This window comes from Taudactylus pleione, unplaced genomic scaffold, assembly GCF_031769625.1.
Source record: "Taudactylus pleione unplaced genomic scaffold, aTauple2 ptg000127l, whole genome shotgun sequence".
In the NCBI taxonomy this organism is placed as follows: Eukaryota; Metazoa; Chordata; class Amphibia; order Anura; family Myobatrachidae; genus Taudactylus; species Taudactylus pleione.
In genome coordinates this window covers 20,128,409-20,143,514 of record NW_028284529.1, presented here as the reverse complement: position 1 = coordinate 20,143,514, position 15,106 = coordinate 20,128,409, and positions in this window count along the sequence as shown.

Genomic DNA, 15,106 nt, shown 5'->3' with positions numbered 1-15,106 from the left:
TATTTTTGCTGGAGAGTAGTGCACTTTGTGGGTTACACCACCCTTTAAGAAATGAGCCAGCCGGCTCTTTACTTATGGGACACAGGTGCACGCTTGGCGCTGCTCCTTTGTTGATGCACGTGCAGCCACAGCGCACACAATTCACAAACACAGAAAATAATTTTTTTTTTGGTTTGGACTGGAGTGTACTTTGGGGGTTACAGCACCCTTTAACGGTCAAGCCAGCCGGCCCTTTACTTATGACACAGGCGCACGCTTGGCACTACTTTGTTGATGCACGTGCGGCTACTGCGCACACAATTCACAAACACAGAAAAAATATTTTGTTATTTGGTTTGGAGTGTACTTTGGGGGTTACAGCACCCTTTAACGGTCAAGCCAGCTGGCCCTTTACTTATGACACAGGCGCACGCTTGGCACTACTTTGTTGATGCACGTGCGGCTACTGCGCACACAATTCACAAACACAGAAAATATTTTTTTTTTGGTTTGGAGTGTACTTTGGGGGTTACAGCAACCTTTAACGGTCAAGCCTGCTGGCCCTTTACTTATGACACAGGCACACGCTTGGCACTACTTTGTTGATGCACTTGCGGCTACTGCGCACACAATTCACAAACACAGGAAATAATTTTTTATTTGGTTTGGACTGGAGTGTACTTTGGGGGTTACAGCACCCTTTAACGGTCAAGCCAGCCGGCCCTTTACTTATGACACAGGCGCACGCTTGGCACTACTTTGTTGATGCACGTGCGGCTACTGCGCACACAATTCACAAACACAGAAAATATTTTTTTTTTTTGGTTTGGAGTGTACTTTGGGGGTTACAGCACCCTTTAGCAGTCAAGCCAGCCGGCCCTTTACTTATGACACAGGAGCACGCTTGGCACTACTTTGTTGATGCACGTGCGGCTACTGCACACACATTTCACAAACACAGAAAATAATTTTTTTTCTGGATTGGACTGGAGTGTACTTTGGGGGTTACAGCACCCTTTAACGGTCAAGCCAGCCGGCCCTTTACTTATGACACAGGCGCATGCTTGGCACTACTTTGTTGATGCACGTGCGGCTACTGCGCACACAATTCACAAACACAGAAAATATTTTTTTTTTGGTTTGGAGTGTACTTTGGGGGTTACAGCACCCTTTAACGGTCAAGCCAGCTGGCCCTTTACTTATGACACAGGCGAACGCTTGGCACTACTTTGTTGATGCACGTGCGGCTACTGCGCACACAATTCACAAACACAGAAAATAATTTTTTTTTTGGTTTGGACTGGAGTGTTCTTTGGGGGTTACAGCACCCTTTAACGGTCAAGCCAGCCGGCCCTTTACTTATGACACAGGCGCACGCTTGGCACTACTTTGTTGATGCACGTGCGGCTACTGCGCACACAATTCACAAACACAGAAAATATTTTTTTTTTGGTTTGGAGTGTACTTTGGGGGTTACAGCACCCTTTAACGGTCAAGCCAGCCGGCCCTTTACTTATGACACAGGCGCACGCTTGGCACTACTTTGTTGATGCACGTGCCGCTACTGCGCACACAATTCACAAACACACAAAAAATATTATTTTTTTAGCACTTGGGGGGAGCACCCCTGATGGACAGAGCACCCCCTGGACAACACTACAGCACCCCTTTAGGACTGGGACACTGCACAGGACTTTGGAGTGGACACAGCCCCTATGGAGAACTGACTGCACAACACAGTCCAGCCAGCCCCTATGGACTTTGAAGTAGTGGACACAGCCCCTATTAACAACAGCAGCACAGCACAACACAGCCAGCCCCTATGGACTTTGAAGTAGTGGACAACAGCAGCATAGCGCAGCACAGCACAGCACAACACTACTCTGCACTACACTACACTACACTGCCCAGCCAGCCCTAACTCCCACCCTCCCTCTTCACTGTCCACAGCCGAGTGAGAAAATGGCGCCGACGCGGGTACCTTATATAGGATCCAAAACACGCGAGACTCGGAAGGCGGGATGATGACGTTTTGCCTCGATTTCAGATCCGAGTCAGGCGGGAAAAGTCGAGCCTGACTCAGATCTGCCTCGGATCGGGGGGGCTCGGGGGGGTTCGGATTTCAGAAATCCGAACCCGCTCAACCCTAATATATATATACAGAGCAAATGCGGCTGGCACTTGAATAAGGCTACATGTGTAGCTTGCGCCCGCTGCCCTCCTCTTTTACCTTTCCTTGCAGGGAAAGGAAATAGTTATATGCAACAATAGGCGGCACTCCTGGCAACTTCACAATCAGCACAGTACACTCGTCATAAAGTATATCAACATTTCAGAACTCTGGTATTGGTTCTTTCTTTGGGATACCTGATGAAAGAACCAATACAAGAGCCCAGAAACGTTTATATACTTTATGACGAGTGTATTGTGCTGATTGTGAAGTTGCCAGTAGTGCCACCTATTGTTGCATATAACTATTTCCTTTCCCTGCAAGGAAAGGTAAAAGAGGAGGGCAGCGGGCGCAAGCTACACATGTAGCCTTATTCAAGTGCCAGCCGCATTTGCTCTGTATATATACAGAGTGCCGCCTATTGTTGCATATATATATATATATATATATATATATATATACACACAGGTTGTGTCTCCCATATCCAAATATTACAAAATGCAGAATATTTTTAGCATAATTGAGATGGTGACACCTTTGCTTTTTGATTGTTCAATGTACACAAACTGTGTTTAAGGCACAAAATGATTAAACATATTGTACAAAATTGCCTTCAGGCTGTGTGTATAAGGAGTATACGAAACATAAATGAATTTAATGTATGTACATGAACTTTGTCTGTGCCACAAAATTATTGAAAATATAGTATAAAATGACCTGCAGGCTGTGTGTATAAGGTGTAGAGAAAACATAAATGCATTCTGTGTTTAGATTTGGGTCCCATTCCCGATATATTTCATTATGGTATGCAAATATTCCACAATACGTAATATATATATATATATATATATATATATATATATGTACTGTATTGTTTCTAGGTGCCACCTTACAATGGAGCAGGGTTGACTTTGTTATTGTATCTTGTTACTCACAGACACTTAGGCTGGGTACACACTGGACAATGTGTACCGGGATGATATGTGGGCCCATCGTGCCAACATATCATACTGCGGGTTCACATCAAAGCTATGTTATGAACGATGGAACGATCACTCATTCCGTCCTTCATCAACATGAATGGGGCCGCTTGCTATATCATCAGGTTTGTTGAGCAGCACATGAAACCTGTCAATGTTTCATGCAGGAGCGCGCATATCGTGCATACATACTGGACGATATGCAGTATGTGTTGTCCCAGTGTGTACCCGGATTTACATTTAAGCTGCAAGTTTTATGACACTGGTTTTCAGCTTTGAGCAACAAGGAGAATTAAGAAACTACAGTTACTGTATAAACCAGTCTCTCAGTAACATGTATTAATCATACTGTTCAGCTCCAAAGTGCATGTCGTGCTGTTCAAAATTTATGTAGATTACAACAGAATAAATAATAATACAATAATAATAATAATAATAATAATAATAATAATAATAATAATAATAATAGGCTAGTTTTTATTCTCTAATTCTGAGTACCCATGAAACCCCAGAGTAGTTTATTAAGGCATCCAGATGATAACTGTATTAAAAAGACCCCAAGTGCTAAAGGCCATAGCTGTTTTTACCTACAATGATGTGGGGCAAAAGTTTATAAAATATTGCCTCCTTCACCGGCCACAGTAGGGGGTCTTCTTATCCACGTTTGGAATAGTATGGAACCAGGGCCATGTGAAATAATTCACTCACATTACTATCAATTAGAGATGTGTGCCAACCCCACATGTTTTGGTTTTGCAAAACCACTCTCACATGTTTGGGTTTTGGATCCGAATTTTAAAAAAAAATTTAAGTTAAAAACAGCCCAAATAATTAATTCTGACCTGTTTACATGCAATCAAAAACCCAAGTTCGGTTTTAAAATCTGAGTTTCGAACCACAGGAAGATCTGAACCAGGACTTGGTTCGACACAGTACCCCCAAAGTGATTCCAAACTTTGACTCGGTTCGACTCGGAACCCCTAAATTTGGTTGTTGTTGGTTCTCTGGAAACCTAATCCACACATCTTACTATATATCATTACAGTTTCAGTTTGACTGCCTGTCTACTTTAGTCACTAGTAAAGTGTGGGGGACAGGAGTAATTAATACTAGGGGACCTACCCATTGGTGGCAAATGCAGGATTTCTAGAAGGGGGTTTCCAAATGCTTGAGTTTAGAGTGAGTGTGGCCAGTCCACGAAGAGGACATAATTAGCACTTATCCAGCTGTAATATGCATCATACAAAGCAAATAGTGTGTCATAATTCCAGCATATACAGGACCAGCAATCACAGTAAGACATTAAATGCAGCAGTAGGGCAATCCTGCCTGAGCTGAATGTTTTTATTTCACATGTGGGCACCATTCCAGAGCATTGGAGCAAGTCAGGGAGTCTGGGGGAGCAGCAGAAGAACCTAGCACTGCCCTGGACATATATGTACATATTGGTCTCCTTATGCACAGGATATTGTATTATTGTATAGTATTAATAATTAACCCTATTGATGGTCTATGTCAGTGCACCCCCAACAGTGCATATTTTCCATATCTCCTAGTTGGTGCACAAGTGTATTTAATACTGGCTAACACATGTTAAAAGATCCACTGAGAAGAACATGCAGCACTAGTAAAATTCTATATTACTATTTCTATTGTGGTCATGGTGTGGGCTGGGGAGGGGGGTTTACAGGCAACCGGGACAGAAAATAGTTTGGCCCCAACTTTGTACTGGAGACTCTACTCGTGCTTTACTTATCCTGGGCAGAACTGCATTGTACTTATTGTTAGGCTGCTGTGCATGCTACAGTACCTGCAGGATTTTCCCCATCCCCTACTCTCTTGGTTGCTGAGATCTATGAAACTAAAGTTTTGCAGAGGGCAAAAAGTAAAAACTTTTTGTGGAACATTACTTCTAAATATAAAGAGAATGTATCTAATACTTAACTTTTATTAATGGTTCCCTAAAAGGACATGGACATAACATAGAATTAAAATATGTATTAAATAGAAAGCATTGAGACTAAATTTTTAAGCGTCTACCTTAGGCCACAATATATTGACTGTTGGCAAAAAATATGTAAGAAATCCCCTTAATTAATCTGTAAGCAAAAATGAATACAATAATTTATTTGACAGGGATATAGCTCTAATCTGAGTTCCAGATATTACTGGTAAATTCTGAGCATATATGGATAAGTGTAAATGATATGTGAGTATATATACTTCCTACTATACACCATGCAAATGCAACCTAACTAGTACTATATGGGGTTTCACACTTTAGTGAGAGAGAATATCTTACAGCACATTGTTCAAAAAGGATCAGTGTGCCACTTAATTTTTTTTTCTATTTACATTTTTTTCTTTATTGAAGCATTGACATATCAAAATGACACTAAACATATTAAAAAACAAAACCATAATACCATAATGTCAAATTTTCATACATTGAGAAATACAAAGAAAAGAACAATAAAATTAGTTTGGATCAATCAGACTCAAACCTGCACACCACTCACACCTCAGGTAGTGATGAAATCAATGGTTCTGCCACTTAATTTTAAAATACAGTTTTTATAGCAGTAAATAAGTATATACTATATAATACAGTATACTATATAGGCACTGGCTAGTATCAGAGACAGATTTACACATACATATATGAACCTGAGGGTTCATGTGGGCATTATACAAAGGTGCAGCAGTATATGGTGCTGGAAATTTGGTGTGTTTTGATCAGATGTGCATGTAAGGTAGACAGGGGAGGCAATGCCTCACCTGCCATACACTTTTTACTCCAGAGTTTTGACTATAAAAATGATTAGAATAATACAAAGAAGATATTTTTAATACTGTTCTTAATTTTTTTCTTATCATTTTTATAGCTACAACTCTGGAGTATGACAGGAAAGGATCTGCTAAACTGCCTCACTTGACCGCACATCATATAGGATACATTTTCAAAAAATATATATATATATATATATATATATATATATATATACATATTTATAGAACAAGGAATCAAACTGTAGCATATCATATAAATGTAACATTTGTCCTGGTAATTCAAAAATTAGGCATTTATATGGTGTTAGTTCAGTGTCATCACATACACTAATTACCAGTGCCCTTCCATAATGCTGGGCACACATTAGACGATGCGTGTACCCAGTGATGGCAGATACAATTGGCACAATATATATCAGGTGATCCAACACACTACATGATCTGGTGTACGAATGCCCAATATAACTTTCCCCTGCTGCATGGTATCATTGCCGAATCTTCAGTTTGGCTTGCACTGCAGACAAACCACACCCAGAAGATCTCAATAGTGCATACACATTGGATGATGTGGACAATTTGTCATTCCGATTCACCTCAAAATGACAAATTGTCCAACCAAGATTGAGGATGGAGGCAGTAATAGGTGTAAATTGGGCAGACCCAGCTTATCCTAGGATGAGTCCAAAACTACTATGTATACAGAACTAGGAGTCACTGAGACTCCCTGAAATTGAGACAATAAAAATCAAAACATTCCAAAGTAATAAAAACTGTTATTAGCTTCCAGAGCATTTATCCAACTCCTCATTAGGCGCTAAAGTAGAGAGTTCCTTGACTGAAGCAATTATTACTTTCTTGTTCCAAACTGTTTAACCACATCTATATAAAAGAAAGCTCAATCCTTTTGACCATAATCCAGAAGTAAGTGGATAAAACAAGCAACCAAAAATACACCCTATAATCCTAGATGCTGGGATGTTATACATTTAGATTTTATGATGATTATTTACTAATATCACTCAAATGAGCAAATTTGTACAGAGATACTAGCAACAATCAGGCAACCTTACAATGGAGAGAAATAAATTTGTTGTGCAGTGACGTTACTATTTTTAGCACATTTGTAGATTGTAAATGGCTGTATCTGCTGCCTTTTTAGGTGGAAATATTTTATAATGAAAATATTGTTGTTTAATCTCTTGCTTGATTCTCATATTGTTATAAAACATCTCATTATATTAAAACGTTTCCTTTGTGTCTATTTGTTCTGGTAAATTATTGTAATATAATTCATCTGCCATTTGCACTGAAGGATATTGTGTGTAGATTGGTTCCCATAGATCCAAAATGTCCTGTGCCATGTGTAGAAGTAGCCAAGTTGGTTGGCTCTCTGTAAAAGCTCTGAGATGTTTCACAATTGGATTTTTCACAATCAGCTTTCCTTTTGCTTATTTATGTAAATAAATAGTAATGTTATCATTTCGTTTTTGAGGATTAACTCTATTATTTGCAAAAAGAGATGACAATTTCATATTACATATTTACTAATGTCACTCTCTCCATCTTTGTGTGCTGTGATGTCATAGACATGCTTTTACGATGTTCTGGTCTCCATTTGTCTATTGTAAATTACCTCCTATATAATATCCTTTTTCCCCCAAATGAGATATTGTAACACCTGGCATTTAAGTCTGGATAAAACAATCCCAGGGACATTTTACCTAACGGACAAAATATATAGGATACTAATAAACCATATTACCAACTAGTGATTTTCTATACTTTGACTTTCCATGTAGCAGTAATTAGTATATTTTAATATGATATTAAAACACTAATGTTTACCCTACAGCAGTACTGACACTGTATACATAAATGTTCAGGCTTCCACTTTAATTTTTTTGCTTGAGGCTAAATAAAATGTTTCATTTAAGGTCTATCAAGGAGCTGATACAGAAACCAAACCTGATTTAATTTCAATCTTAGCATACCAGTTTTCAAAGTCACCACATATAACAGATGTATACAATTCAGTCTTCCACGGTTTAAATGAAATTACCATGAGCTCAATCAATTAATGTAGTTGAGTCCATGTTAAGGTTTCATACCTATCTTTGCAAGGTAAAAACTTCAACCTAATAAATATTAGTTACTAAAACAAACAATGCTTAATGCATGAAAGAGGATGCAGTCAGGATGCCAGCAGTCGAAATGCCGACCGCCTGAATCCCGACACTGAAAGCACGGCAAAGGACAAAAGATAGGTGTCTAAATACCGATGCCTATCATTCGCCCCACGTCAAAATCCCTTCGCCCGGCATACCGAACGTAGGGTAGCCGGGCATCGCGACATGTTAGCCGGTCGTCGTGACATGTTAGCCGTGGGTGGGGAGGGTTAGGTTTAGGCACTCCTGGAGGGATTTGGGTTAGGCTATGGGAATGGGGGGTTAGGGTTAGGCACCACTGGGGGGAGGTTAGGGTTAGGCACCTCCCTGGGAGGGTTAGGTTTAGGGTGCGGGGAGGGGGGTTCAGGTTAGGCACCATGGGGGGGACTTAGGGTTAGACACCACCCCCTGAGTCTTAAGGTTAGGCACCCCCAAGGGAAGGTTAGGGTTAGGGGGGAGAGAGGGGGGTTAAACATACTTTCGAGCCAGCATCAGGATTTTGATCTGTCGGGCTTCTCTCATCGGGATTTGAACCGGCGGCTTGTAAGCCATCAGTATTTTATACCCAACTCACCTGAAAGTTGTTCAAAGTACATTGTTAACATGTAACTGTGGTGAATAACTGCTGATGTTTCAGTGCTTTTCAGAAAACATTAAAAGTCACACATCGGCATAAACATTATAGCAGTCAAATAGTGTGTGGGAATTCTGGATCAGAAAAATGACTCCCTGGTGAAACAGCAACATAGACATATAAAATGCAACATCTAGTCTGCTGAAATAGGTCATAACTGCATGTTTGATGTTCTTAAACACTGTATTAAAATTATATTTGATGGCCCTAGATGTACTAAAACCCTGTGATTTTAAATATTACAGTACCTGCAGTACAAACATAAGAGTAGAAATTATTTAAGAAATTATAACAATATGCTTGGAATTATACGATACTTTTCTCAATGTATAGATTGTGCTTTATTTCACATCTATTATTTCACAGGTCAGACAGGTCATAAAATGTAGCAAAACAATGTAATATGCTAACAATTAATGGCATACATGAGGTTTTAAATTAACTGTTTACCTTTTTATTACTCTTCACTAAGCTACAGGGGCAGATGCTGACTCCCTTGTGATACACTAATATAGCAGAATATTTAAATTCCTTGTGACACACCAAATATAAATAGGCTGAAATAAATATGAAGTCTGAAAACTACAACTGGTTTACTTTTCTGTGCTATTAAAATTCATATATATATTGATGCTAACCATGAATATTCTTGTTATTCCACTAAATAATTGAAAGCCGATAAACACACCAAAATGACATTTACATGTACAGTATGCACACCAGTGGCATTATTAGGGGGATGCAGACTGCACCAGCTGTCACCCTCCAAGCAGGTGACGCCAATATAAGCTGGCTCCTCTTCAGTCATCTTAAAGCCATACACTGCACTGTGATGTTATTGTGCAGCACTCAACTCCCGGTCACTAAGGAGGAGCCACCAGTGCCTGGAGAGTCTCTGGGGGCAGCCAGGAATATCCTAGAGTGATGGAACTGGGAGAAGGGCACTAGACCATGCCCCTTGCATGCAATGTTATGACCCCTTTTTGGATGGTGGTCTATTTGGCACATGGGATGTCATTGACCCAAGTGACTCCACTAATGCACTCTGGTTACGTGCCTGCTTCCATTGCTTCATCATCTGCCCATAACAGGTGACTCTGCCGTCCACAGAACAAATCATTAGTGGCACTGTAAATTTGAAATACCCAAGTTTCGGACAGAAAACAAGGGGCTGGAGGCATCCATATGTGTTAAGTGAATGCATGAAGTAACCAATGATGTACAATCTTTCACCTTAAGCTCTGCTAATTTGTGCATCTAATAAATAATCAAAGTTGTATGAAGAGCTCAAAAGTGGACTAAATATTTAAAGACACCATCTTTTTTTATTTTAGTAATGTAATCACATTTTGTTTGATTAATGCCTCCATGACCGGAAGAAGTTTGCACCTCAATGACTGGGACAATACAGTAGCTGCCTATTTGTGGTGCTTTGACTTCACCAGAAATAAGCAGTAAGCAGATTTAGGGCCTTATTCTAGTTGGACACAAGTCTGAAGACAGCCGCTGCTATGATTTCTTGCAAGCTGTCCATGCACAGCCAAAGACATATGCATCTTAAAGGAGCTAAAAGCTTTTCTGTTTGGGCATTTTTGGATTTCAACTGTGTGTGTATGTTTAGCTACATCTTATTCTGAGTTGCAAGTATGCAGATTGGACACCACATTCAGACAGATCTCATGCACCCAGTGTGAGTAAAGTGTATACATATACTGTTCAGAATCCTTTTGCAACAGACATCCAGTCTTGCAACTGCATTATGCTGTATGCAACACAGAATCATACCCTTAATGTTGTTTCTGTCAGTAGAGATGTGGCTTTCAAATCACAAAAATTTAATCAACATCAATTAGTTAATAAAACTCCCCACTTTTTCTGATCTCTTCCTAAAATTGCTAAAAGTTCAAAAAGTTCAAAGCACAAGTCTGTAGCTCTCTCGTTGCCCTCTCCATTGCTTCCACTGCCTCCTCCAGTCCATAGAGCTCTCATGGCCCTCTCTAGAGCTCTCACTGCCACCTTCAGTTCCACACAGAGTAGATTTGGTTGGAGATGCTGCTGCCACTGGGCATGTACAGCAATTCTGTTTCATCCCTTATACTGCATGTTGTGGCACCAGCACTAGTAATATCATATTATAGGGTCTATTTACTAAGCAGTGTTAGGAGACAGAGTGAAAAATGATAAGGTGCCAGCCAGTCAGCTCCCAACTGTCTTTTTCAAACACAGCCTGTGAGATGGCAGTTAGGAGCTGATTGGCTGGCACCTTATCACTTTTCACTCTGTCTCCTAACACTGCTTAGTAAATAGACCCCTATAAACTACAGCTGTTGATTCAACATAATGTTATGTGTGTGTGTGGGTTGCCGGGCAACAGGATACCTTTCCTGCAAATACCTATGGAAGAGACTGCCACTTGAAAATTACTGTTTAGCACAACCCTTCATATTGGATTTTTCCTTAATAATTCAACTTTAACTATGACATACTATGTACTTACCTACCCCTTCTCTTTAGTAAACAGAATTACAACAATATAATTTTAGTATTAGCATTACAATAATTAGGATATATATAAATCCAGACAAAAAATTCTGGTCAATGGAACTACGGGAAAACACTATTAGTTCTTTTCTCTATCATCTGACTTGGTGATGCTAAATTTTTATTTGCATTCCATTACCCAGTTATATATTGCCTGCAGTAGAAACAGTATAACCTGTCAAGCAGAAAGCAGTAGATACTGTAGTTGGCTCATTTTACAACCTGTCTGATGACTTCTTATTAAGTTGTTCATTTACTCTTTTCATGAGAAAAACTAATTAGGGATAACATACAGCTCATTTTAAGAAATAACATTTTGCATTTAGCAAATATGTATATTTTTTACTAAGCAAGTTGTTAATATGATCAGACATACAGTATTTATGACTGTAATATGTTCTGGAATAAATAAATCTGAGTAATGTTGCTGTCATAGTTAGGATATTCATTTTATCACTTTTCGGGAAAAGCAGTGCCTGTTTGGGACTTGGCTGAGCTTTCCATTTCCCATTGTGTCTCCCTCAAAAACATTGGAGGCAAGAACTTATTGCTGTATTTCACAGTGATGGTTCTGTTTCTTTATAGGGCACTTTTATCCACAATGGTGCAAAGCCACACCCCTAATGTCCTCCTAGTATTAGGGAAAAAGCAATCTTTCAGGAGCCCTGCTGGAATACATACAGATGTGTTTTCATACACTATTACTGCAGTTGCACCACACAGCCCCTCGCAGCGCCAGATCCCATACGACTTGACTTACGCCAAGTGTCTTTCTCTTTCAAATGTGCATCTTAGTCACAATACAATATGACTAAAACACTTATCGAGCCTGCACTGATTAATGTGATATGCCACATTTGTACATCTTTGTGCACATGAGTCTGAATTTGTATATAATAAATGCTATGATGAAGCAGCTGCTGCTTTTTTCAAGCCAAGTTACATTGTGCTTCATCTGCAACTTTGTACATACCAGTATTTAATAACTTCCCAACACACAAATGGAGCTGCGCTAATGTTAAAATAACTAATGTTGCAAAAAGCTGTATAATATGTTTGATTGAGCATAAGAACAGGGGTGTATCTAGGGATCCGAGCACCCCTGGCAAGGTAATTGACTGGTGCCCCCCTCCCCCCATAATTTCAAGTTGTGCCCCCAGTAGTAGTCTACCCTATGCAGTGCCCCCAGTAGTCATCCCCTCTATGCACTGCCCCCAGTAGTAGTCCCCTCTATGCAGTGCCCTGAGTAGTAGTCCCCTCTATGCAGTGCCCCCAGAGTAATAGTCCATCCTATGCAGTGCCCCCAGTAGTAGTCGTCCTTATGCATTGCCCCCAGTAGTAGTCCCCCCTATACATTGCCCCTAGTAGTAGTAGTCCCTATCCAGTGCCCCCAGTAGCAGCCATCCCCCCATAACGTGCTCCCAGTAGCGCCCCCCTATACAGTGCCCTCTAATAGCCACACTCCCCCCCTGTGCTGTGCCAGAAAAAAAACACATACACAGAAAAATAGCAACTTACCTGATCCCAGCTCCTGCTGAAGTCCACTGCTGTCCACTCCTCCAGGCCCACTCTCGCTCTGCACTATGGGATGGGAGAGACATCATGATGTCTCTCCCATCACCAGCTGCGGGGGTAGCCGGAAGGTGGAGCTCATGGGTGAGCTCCAGCCAGCTCCCTCCATGGACGCAGCAGCAAATGAGAGTCTGTCTGACTCTCATTGGCTGGATGCTATAACAAACACACAGCTGCCGTCCGGCAGTGCCACCAGCAGCCAATGAGTGGACTACCCCAGGGGCTTGAAATAGCCCCGCAAGACCCCGGGCCCCACAAGTGTAAGGCAGACCACTCTCAGGAGGAAATTAAACACAGTCCCAGTTAGCGTGGCGTCTATGGTGTCTCATTCTCCGTCTCCTTCCCGGCAATGGGATGGGGGTGACCCGCCCTTACAGTGTCAATCACACATGGGCGCACCAGTTGTCTTGTGTAGAAGCCCATTGCTGTAGATATCCAGGCGCTCAGTAGGGCAAATGACAGAGTGAACACAGATGTAATTGCCGTAGTAGGCTAGAGCAACAAAAACAGTTGCAGTATCACAGATGCTCAACGCGGCAATAAGTGTATTATTTTCCTAATACAAATCCAACTGTGGCGAGAGCCGGATACTAAGCGCATATTGACCAGCTATCTATTACTTGGTGGAGTATAGTGCGCAACATCTTTATACCACTTTGTTCTTATTACTAAGAAGCTTACCAATACTATGGCCTTGATTCAGACCTGCTCGCAGGTCTGAAGGGCATTTTTTTTCTGTCCTGCACTCTGGCCGCTCGCTAAGCTGTGGGTGACCACCCAAAGCTTTTGCGAGCGGCCAGGTTATGGTCGCGATGGTTGTAGGGTCTTGTCTGCCGCAAGCCCCAGTGAGCTTCCTGCCCTAAAAGAGCAGGAAGCTCACGAATGACATCACGAGTGATGTCAGTAGGGCCGCCCCCAAATAGCAGGCATTCCTTCGGGAATGCCTCCATTTGGCAAGCCACCCCACCTGACCCCCCTACAAAATGGGCAAACTGTCGATCAACATAGACAGCCGCCCCGTTTGTAGTGAGCCCTGGAGTGAGTGAATTTCTCACTTGCTCCAAGGTTCACACAGGCGCGATGCGCACGCCGCGCGTGCGCACTACCTGGCCAACGACCCAATTGCGAGCACTATGCACTTGTGAGCGGGTCTGAATCAGGCCCTATATGTAAACTGGTTAACCTGTACATGGATATAATGAGCTAAACCCAGGTGGATACTGAAAGAATGGTAGTAGCGTGCTGTGAATAAATTGTAGCATAGTATTGGCAACTGCAAAGATACATTTTATCGTAATTATATTTATTTGATATTGTTAATCTTTTTCTAATAATATGCATTCTTGTGTAGGACTGGAATTTTAAATAAATGTTGTTTATTGAGAAAGCCTTTTGAAGTTCATATACTCAATCAAACATATTATACAGCTTTTTGCAACATTAGTTATTTTAACATTAACGCAGCTCCATTTGTGTTTTGTGAAGTTATTGGTGTAAGTCAGCAGGGTAACTGACTTTTTGAGCTAGCAGCTGTGTACACATGTTACCACATACAAGTGGAACCTATATTACAAAAAAAGCCTCTATAGGGCTGGGATAAAGCTCTCAGAGAGATTACTTCTTATACAGGTATTCAAAACTAAATACAGTGCAGTTAAAGTCACAGCCAAGCATCTCTGGTGCTGATTGAATAGTGCTTCAATGCATCTGCAGTGCGAATTAGATGCAAATTTAAAGAAAAAGTTGCAAATGCACCATTGCTCAGCGCAGCTCACTCTGGCCTATAGAGGCTAGGTGTATAAGGACACATCTGTAGCATTCACCTTTTTCCTCAAGAAATGGGGTTGACCCTTTTTAGTACCAGCCGGCTGAGCTTTCTCTCTAGTTTAACAATCTAATAATTCATGAAGTATTCATAAAGCATGTATCTTACTGTAGTCTGCAAAGCAAATAAGGAGACAGAGAGGACTGCTGACCATACACTAGTACGACCAGCATAAGATAAGATTCATCTTACGATTTCCCTTGAACTCCCCGGCAGCTCCCTGGCAGTCCCGACCGCTCTTTGGACAAACGATGTACATATGATCTCACGATACAATCGATTGTGTGCCTGCTGAAAAACTGATCATCATTCTTCAAAATGTCACTGAAATAACGCTGGTCGGACACATGATGCATCGCATGCGCAAACACACAGCATGATCTGCATACAAATACGATAGATAATATGGGCTGCACATCTGATCATACGATACGTTTTAAGAGTGGTGGA